Source organism: Mastacembelus armatus, chromosome 6 (genome assembly GCF_900324485.2).
Source record: "Mastacembelus armatus chromosome 6, fMasArm1.2, whole genome shotgun sequence".
Taxonomy (NCBI): domain Eukaryota; kingdom Metazoa; phylum Chordata; class Actinopteri; order Synbranchiformes; family Mastacembelidae; genus Mastacembelus; species Mastacembelus armatus.
In genome coordinates, this window is record NC_046638.1 from 14,396,297 (window position 1) to 14,406,258 (window position 9,962).

Consider the following 9,962-nt stretch of genomic DNA (forward strand, 5'->3'; position numbering starts at 1 on the left):
GGTGGTTGCACAGATGCATCAGGAAGCCACAGCACTCTCTGTCAGAGAACAGGTAAAAGAAAGACACAGAGAAGACAGGACACAAAGGAATATTAAGACCGCTGCCTTTTGATTTCTTTACTGTTTTGATCAGTCTTGACACTCTCATCCACCTTTCCTGTCAGGTATCCACCCGGGCTATCCAGGCAGACTGGGGGTTTGTTTTCCCCTCTCCTTCTCCCACTCTTTCAATGTGTCTTGTGTATGTGTTTACATGCTTCTGCTGAGACTACATGACAAGAGTTAATGAGATGCACCTGACTCCCTTTCAACCATAAGAGGGAGTCCTTTTTAAGATGGCGCTCTTAGCCAACACCTTAGCGCCAGGTCGTACTTCCGGCTTGGATGGGATCAGTTGTCTAACCTACTTGCTGTAATCCTAGTATGAATTGATCCTGAAGTAATTTTCGTTGTTCTCCTGTGCAATTCCTTCATCCTCTAATTTCCAAACACTAATCAACGATGTATAATGAGATGACATAAATTGTTTTGTCTTTGCATACCTTGACGACATTCTTGTGACAGAGTTTGGAGGATCATATCAACCATGTCATGTCATCTTCAGAGACTACTGGAAAATAAGCTATTCTTCAAAGCAGAAAAATGTGAGTTCCATGTAACATATGTTTCCTTCCTTGGTCATATTATTGAACAGGGCCAGCTCAAAATGGATCCAAACAAAATGCAAGCAGTAACAGATTGGCCACCCTCTGCAAACAGGAAACAACTGCAACGCTTTCAAGGTTTTGCTAATTTCTATAGACATTTCATCAAGAACTACTCACGAAAAAGTGCTCCTCTCACATGTCTAACCTCTACTAAGGTCAATTTTGTAGTCAACTGAAGCCAACAAGGCTTTCAATACATTTCACCTCTGCCCCGGTGCTCATCCAACCAGATCCTTTCTGCAAGTTTGTACTAGAGGTGGACACTTCTGACACTGGGGTAGGTTTCACAGATACAAATAAGTCAAGAATAAATCAAGAACTGTTGGCAGTAAAGATGGCATTAGAACAGTGGAGACATTGGTTGGAAGGTGCAGAACATCCATTAGTGGTGTACACAGATAAGAATCTGAAGTATATCCAGTCAGCCAAACAAATAAATTCCAGGCAAGCAAGATGGCCATGTTTCTTGCTCACTTTCATTTCACTCCTATTGCCTAGTTTCCAGAAATGTCAAACCAGACACTCTCTCCCAGATCTACTCAACCGAGGTGCCCTGAACCCACGACCATTCTCCCTGCATCCTGTGTAATGGACATGCTTACCTGGGATATTGAGATAACCATTGAGGAGGCATTACAACATAAACCAGATCTAGGAGATGGACCACAGGGTATAAGGTACATCCCCACATCCCAGGTTATTGAGTAGGCACATAACAGTTGCTTTCCTTGTCACTCTGGTATTAACCGTACTATCTATTGAAATGCCATTCTGTTGACCATCAATGAATTCTGATTAAATTTTGTCACTGCTTGCCAAGCTTGAGCCCGTAATGATACCTCCAACCACATTCCAGCAGGTCTCCTTAATCCATTACCTCATAATCCCTGGTCACATATCGCATTGGAGTTCATAACAGGTCTACACCATCTAATGGAAACACTGTAATACTTACCATAGTTGATAGATTCTTGAAAGTAGCCCATTTTATTCCTCTACAAAAACCCTGCTACAGACACTGCTGAATTGCTAGTCCAACATGTATACAGGTTTCACGGGAGTCCTTGTGCTATTATTTCTGATCGTGGCCCTTAGTTTATTTCCTCTGTTTGGAAGAGTTTCTGTCAAGCGTTGGGAGCTAAGGCCAGTCTTTCACTGAGTTTTTGTCTGCAATCTAATGGTCTCCCTGAGATGTGTGTGTGAGTCAAATTAGAATAACTGGACTTCAGAATTATGTTAAATAGAATATGCACACAATGCATCCTCTGCTACCAGTCTCTTCCCATTTGAGGTATCCCTAGGTTACCAGCTACTCTTGTTCCCGTCACTAGAAAAGGAGTTACTGGTGCGCTCAATACAACACCACCTTCAGCAGTGCCATAAAGTATGGTAGCACACTCAGGCTGCCCTTCTCTGCACAGGGACCCCTAACAAGGAAGTGGACCTGTGCCCCAGATTAGAAAGTCTGGTTGTCCCCACTAAGATTCCTTTCCAAACAGAATCCACCAAATTATCTCCTCTCTCATCTTAAACCAGTGGTTTCCAATGACATTTACCCTCCTACTGATGTCCCCCCACCTGCCTGGCTAATGGATGGCCAACTGGCTTTTACCATCCGGTGCCTGTTGGACGTATGGCGCTGTGGTAAGCGTGTGCAGTACCCCATGGATTCGGAAGGGTACAGTCAGGAAGAATGATCATGGATTCCAAAATCCTTTATTCTGGACCCTGATCCTTACGTGCTTCTGCTGAGATTACACAGAGTTAGACGCACCTGACTTCCATTCAACCATCAGAGGGAGTCCTTTAAAGATGGTGCTGTACAAGACCTTGGCGGCAGGTCGTACTTCCGCCTTAGATGATAGCAGTCATCTAGGTTACTCGCTGTATTCCTGGTTATAAATGAATTGATCCTGAAGTACTTCTCCTCTTTGTTCTTCTGTGCAGTTCCTTCATCCTCCAACTCACCTTTGTCTTGGCAGTCACTCCTCCTGGTCTCAGCTCCTGTGTTTTCCTGGATTCCTGTTCTCAACATTTTCAACTTACCTACCTTCCCGTGTCCTGTGAAGTCCTGTGTTCCAGTGTCAGCCACTTACCAGATTCCCTGAATGTTCTGGTTCCTGTTCCCAACTCTATGTGCCTGGATTCCAGTTTCCTAAGAAATACAACTTACCTGCTTCTCTGCATTCCCTGGGTTCCTGTCTCTTCATGTATGAACTGAACTGCTCTCAGTGTTCTATTTATTTATATCTCCCTAAATATTACTCACCTGGCTTCTCCTGTGTCATCGTCTATATGAACAGTGTTATCAGAGAAAACAGAAGTTATTGTATTTGGGCCTAAAAACCTCAGAAATAGCTTTTCTAAAATTATAGCTACTTTAGATGGCTGCTGTGAAAAACCTTGGAGTTATTTTTGACCAGGACATGTCCTTTAACTCACACATAAAACAAATCTCTAAAACTGCCTTCTTTCACTTGCGCAACATTGCCAAAATTAGAAACATCCTGTCTCAAAATGATGCAGAAAAACTAGTCCATGCATTTGTTACCTCAGGGCCAGATTACTGTAACTCATTACTCTCTGGATGTCAAAGTATCTCCATAAAAAGCCTCCAGTTAATCCAAAATGCTGCAGAGTCCTCACAGGAACTAGCAAGATATATATCATATTTCTCCTATATTAGCTTCTCTTCATTGGCTCCCTGTAAAATCCAGAATAGAATTTAAAATCCTTCTTCTCACATACAAATATTATGAAGGAGCTTGATCATGATCCCTTCAAAGGGATCATTATCCCAATAGAGAACTTCGCTCTTGGAGTGCAGGTCTACTTGTGGTCCCCAGAGTTTCCAAAAGTAGAATGGGAGGCAGAGCCTTTAGTTATCAAGCTCCTCTCCTGTGGAACCAGCTCCCAGTCTGGGTTCAGGAGGCAGACACTCTCTGTACTTTTAAGGGTAGACTTAAAACCTTCCTTTTTGACAAAACGTATAGTTAGAGCTGGCTTCAGGTAACCCTGAACCTTCCCTTAGTTATGCTGCTATAGGCCTAGACTGCTTGAGGACCATTGGTGCACTGAGCTCCCCTACCCTAACACTCTCCTCCCTTCCCTTCCCCTCTCTTCCTCTCCTCCCTCCTCACATTTATATTCCACCATTGAATGGTGGAATAGTTAATCCACTTCTCTCTCACTCTCTCTCTCCTCTGTCCTCTCTCTCTCTGTACCTTCTGCAGGTGTCCCTGGTCCTGGAGCTGTATATTGCTGATGTGCAGTTACTGACCCCACCAACCTGCAGTGTCTATTTGTTGTTTATTGTTGCTGTTCTTTTCTCTCTCCTCTATCCACTCACCCCAACCGGTCGAGGCGGATGGCCGCCCAAACTGAGCCTGGTTCTGCTGGAGGTTTTTTTTCCATTAAAGGGAGTTTTTCCTTTCCACTGTGCAATTTGTTGGGTTTTTTTTTGTTGTTTTTTGTAAAGTGTCTTGAGATGATTGTATTGTCATTGAATTGAATGGAATATCAAAAGCCTCCATTAAGAATCTCATTACCTGTGCTTCCATTGATATTATCGCATTTTGTAATGGTAATAATTTATCTGCAAACATTTGTTCGGCCAAATCCCTAATAAACAGTGACATTTCCAGTAGCAAAAGCCAGATAAACTCTGATAAACCTTCTGTACACTATCTGCCCAACACCAAACAGCAAAATTAGATACTATACACAGCTGGAGGTAGTGGGGTTAACCGCTCTCAGAAGAAGATGAAGTGCATACTATATTACAGTAGAACAAGCGTAGCCGCTTGACACTGCTATCCAGGAGCCTTATTACACCTAGCTAATTAATAAGCCTGAGCTAATTAATAAACCACTGCCAGCCAGCCAAATGGAAGAATGAAATATATAATGTGATAACAATTATATCAGCCCACTGCTCACCCAAACATCAAATGAATGCTAATATTGCTCTGAGTCTGCTGGATGTGTTAATAGGCAGTTGTTAAAGTTGCAACAAAAGCTATAAAAAGTCCATTGTGTTTTCAGCATGTTTGGCAGCTCTATAATGGCCAAATAATCAACTTACAGTCATTACTTTTTACTGATAAGAATACTGATAACGTAATTGTTATCAGTCCACTACTAGCATTCTTGGACTCCTAACACTGTGGCCTCTAGTGACAATTATCAGAAATATATGACGTATACAGTGAAAGAAAGCATTTTCTAATATATCAGGTGTGTGGCTGTATGCACAGAGCAGGACACCAAATTACAATGTCTACCCAAAGACCTGAGTATCTTCTGTCTATTTAAACATAGGCATCTGCACTTTAGCAACCACTGTACTACAGCACCAAATGTGTTAATTCACCACTGAAAATAGTCCCAGACAATGTATTTCCTCCCGTATGATCACCATTTGGTGTAAAGCTCTTTTAAAATCATAGAGTCTTTTTTAAAAATTGAAACTATGCGCCAATTATTCAAGATTTATAACCTTAGCTGTTGTGAAGCTGTGGCTTCGTTCACTACTTCCTGAGAAGGTTTACCCTACACACAAAAAAAATTGCAGCTCAGATTCTTTGGTATAAGTAGCTACCAGTCACAGGTTGGTAGGTCTAAACCTAAATTAACTATTTACTACAGTTTGTAATAAAATGATTTTTGGACACTCATCTTTGTGCATAATTACTAGCACGTATTGAGTAGCACAAGAAAGATTCAACTATTTCTAAAATCTAGGGACACACTAGTTTTACTTTAGTATTACAAAACTTATGTTAGTAAACATTATGTAAAAACATTAAACATTAGGTAGGATGATTCTGCTGTTATTTTTTTATTTGTGTAAATATTAACTATAATAGCTACATTAGTATTATTATTATATTAGCTGGTTTCATTTTCTGAAAGCACATGTTTCTTTCAACTTTAACTAAACAAAGAAAATGTCATGAAAAGGTCCTGTTTGTAGTAATTAGAATAAAATGAGTATCGATGAATTGGTGTCAATCATGAATAGATTCAGTACCTATAGGCCAACTTGATGATTACTTTTACTTAATATTTGATGAATACTGTTGACTGTTGCTCATTCATCAAATCATCCTTATTCGGGGAAATTAATAATAAATAGCTTAAGTGACATAAAATGGAACTATGCTGCTGAGGAAAATACAGTGAGTACTGTTTTCAACCCCATGGACCCCGCCAACCCCTGTGAAATTAATTCCTGGCTACGCCAGTGTGCCCATATTAAATAAATATTTACAAATACATTGGTTTCCTCAGTAGGCTACATCAATCAGTCAATCAGTCAATCTATCTATCTATCTATCTATCTATCTATCTATCTATCTATCTATCTATCTATCTATCTATCTATCTATCTATCATGATCTGGTGACATGTACATATTTGCACAACAATGCAGGTACTAACATATCTGTGTAACTCATCTGTCACAAACGTTATGTCAGACAGATCCCTGTCAGCTGTCATCTGTCCTCACACCACCATGCCGTCATTCCCAGCACTTCCCAGAGCCGCTTCATCATCCCCGAACCCGAGAAATGCCAGCGACTCTCCCGGGCCTGGCTCTACGTTTACTTACCTCTCATCAGTGTCTTTGCCGTCAGAGACATGATAACGCTGCTGTGTGGCTGCGCCTCTGGGACAAACACCAACCTGCGTCTGCCTGTGCTCCACACGGGGAGAATGAACACAGGGACATGACGCTGCGGACTGCAGCCCAAATCCAAAGGTGTCAAAAACCGTAAGGTACGGTGCTCACGTCCACATCAACAGGCTGCTGGGCTGGATCGTGACATGAGTGGACGGTACGGGCCTCTTTAATCGCCGTTTGTCTATCTCTGCCTCGCTACATCCAAGCTCTCCTTCTTTTTAACCCCCCTCTCAATCCAGCCTCCCCCTCCGCCTCCTCACTCTCCCGCTATGGTTCACATTTTTCACATCTATCTCTCCATCTTTGGGTGTAGGCTACTTTCAGAGAGCAGGTGCTGTAATAATTCAGAATATATATATATCCTTTCATATAATGTATAATGTAATGTATATACATCCTTTCATATAATGTTTCATTAGTTTGTCTTTTGAACCACAATTGCCTGTCTTAGTTAATATTCAGTAAATTTGTATTTATTTTTACTTTTGTCAATTTCAAGTGGGTTTTTATTTCTTTAATGGAAAGGTACCAACAATTTCGTCCACATGTATATATACAGAGCATTCAGAAAGCATTCAGATCCCCTTCACTTTTTTAAATTTTGTTATATTACAGCCTAATACGACAATTGTTTACATTCTTTTAATATTTGCTCACATGCCACATAATGACAAAGTGAAAATGTCTGTAAGTTTATTAAAAATTAAAAACTGAAATATCACATTTACATAAGTATTCAGACCCTTAGTATACTCAATACTTAGTTGAAGCACCTTTGACAGCAATTACAGCCTCAAGACATTTTGGCTATGACACAACAAGATTTGCACACCTGGACTGGAGGATTTTCTGCCATGCTTCTTTGCAGTCCTTTCAAGCTTGGTCAGATTGGGTGGGGACCATCAGTGGACAGCCATTTTTAGGTCTCTCCAGAGATGTTCAACAGGGATCAAGTCAGGGCTCTGGCTGGGCCACTCTAGGATATTCACAGAGTTGTCCCTAAGCCACTCCTGTGTTATCTTGGCTGTGTCCTTGGGGTCGTTGCCATGTTGGAATGTAAACCTTCTGCCCAGTCTGAGGTCCTCAGCGCTGGGGGACAGGTTTTCATTAAGGATATCTCTGTACTTTGCTCCATTCAGCTTTCCCTCAAACCTGGCCAGTCTCCCAGTACCTGTTGCTGAAAAACACCCCCACAACATGATGCTGCCACCACCATGCTTCACTGTAGGGATGGTATTGGGTAGCTGATGAGAAGTGCCTAGTTTCCTCCAAACATAACATTTAGAATTGAGGCCAAACAGTTCAGTCCCCAAGCAAGTTTCATGTGTTTTGCACTGAGAACAGACTTCTGTCTAGCCACTCTGACATAAAGCCCAGATTGGTGAGGGGCTGCAGTGATGGTTGTCCTTTTCTGATATGTATTGCCACCTGTAAGGCTCAAATCATGCCCAATCAATTTAATTTACCACAGATTGACTCCAGTCAAGGTGTAGAAACATCTCAGCAAAGATCAAGAGAAATGGGAGGCACCAGAGCTATTTTTCGCATGTTGGTACAAAGGGTCTGAATACTTATGTAAATGTGATATTTCAGTTTTTCCTTTTTAAAAAAATATATACAATTGTATCAGACTGCAGCATAACAGAATTGAAAAAAGAAGGGTGTCTGAATACTTTCTAAATGCACTGAATATTGAGTTTCAGTGTATTTCAGTTCATAGTGAGAGTGTAAATTCCAACCTTCTGAGCATGCCTAATACCCAAACCCTCCTATTTCCAGGTATGAAGGAGGGTACAGTGACCAGAGTTTAAAACTAAACACAATTCTGGACTACTGTAGAGCATTTCTGTGCAACATGGCTGCGACTTCTGCAGATTAAAAAGGCTCATTAGTTTAAGAAAATGCAACGGTTGATATTTTTTGGTCATTACACACTGAGAACATATTTAAAACATTAGATTCCATTTCTGCTAATAGAGCATTCTAAATATTACACTTTGAAACTTCAATTTGTACTACAGACTCAGAAAACATCCACATTGAATGGCTTCATTACACTGAAAAAGAGAAGTGTCTCTGAAGAGTAAAACAAATTCAGGAAATGTAATTGAATTAGATAGATAGACTTCATTTGAATAGAGATGAGGACATGTTACACCAATAAAAACATTCCTGTTACCGAATTTTTAAATATGGCATCTGTAAAATCATGCAAGTGCACCAAAGGCTCAGAAAGACATTTTGTGCTGCATGAAGTATCTAATACACATTATAAACCATCAGACTGATGATACGGTATTTAAGATCTTTTAAGAAGTAGAACTTGATAAAAAATATAAAATGACTAAAAGAAACCTCTGTCATCGAACAAGTTATGTCAAAAACATGTAGGCCAGAGGCTGCCTGAGATAAAACTGACAATGATCACTTTATTTCTCCTAACCTTCCTGCCTTATTGTGGTCTGGAGGACCGTTATCTGACAGTAACACAGCTTTTTCAGACAGCAGTGTCAAAGAGACATTTGACTGCCACCTACTGTGAAAGATTATCTCAACAGATCTGTGTACGGTCTGTAACCACCAAAACCACATATTTATATTTTTATCTTTTATACTTATGTGTGGAATTATTTAGCTATTGGCTGCAGGTACAAAAATACATTTCACTGTATTGTACTATGTATAACTGTGCATGTGACAAATAAAGCTTATCTTATCTTATCTTATCTTATCTTATCTTTGGTAGTCTTGTAAATGTCCAACATTTACCTTTATATTGTGGTGGAGCAGAAATATAAAGTAACATGAAAGGAAAGTATTACATGTAGCCTTATTGTAACAATTGATAGACAATCATAATGTTCTTCATTTTTCTATTATTTCTTTCTTATGAGTTTTATGTTCATGACAGTGAGTAGGTTTGGTTGGGCTGTTTTTTATTGTTTGTTGTATATCAATTGATTTGGCCGTCTGGGATTACATGGTTAATGTTATGTTTTTATTTTATATTGTAAGGTGTTTAAGTACAATATCACTTGTACAAAGACCTATATGGATTTGAGACATTCATATTTTAAACAGCAGAGGGAAGTAAAATGGAGATTAAAAGTAGCAGGGACAAAGGAGGAGGTTTGAGACAAATGTTGCAGGAGCAGTAGTCGCAGTAGTAGGCTTGATTCAGAGCTGGCCATTGTTTGTCAAAATAAGGAAATTGGAATATAACCTGATTGGAATGACAAGTAGTAGTGAAGGAATGTTGGGGGGTGAACGAGGGGGGGGATGAAGTGGTCAAGAATTCTGAATAATGGAAAGGGAGGAAATGGAAGGAATAATAGAGAAAATCAAATAATGAGGAACAGAACTATGGGAAGTGTGGTAATAATGAGATTAATAAGTGTTCAACTGTGGGGGAAATGGTACAACAATGTGAAATTTGAAAACAAGCTATCAAGATATATGCAGAGGCAGTGAAAATCTGTAGTAAATAGAAAAGGGAAGGAGGTCCCAAGGGTAACAAAGAGGTCAGAGAAGGAACAGGACATAGGCAGGAGGAGTTAACAGTAGAGAGA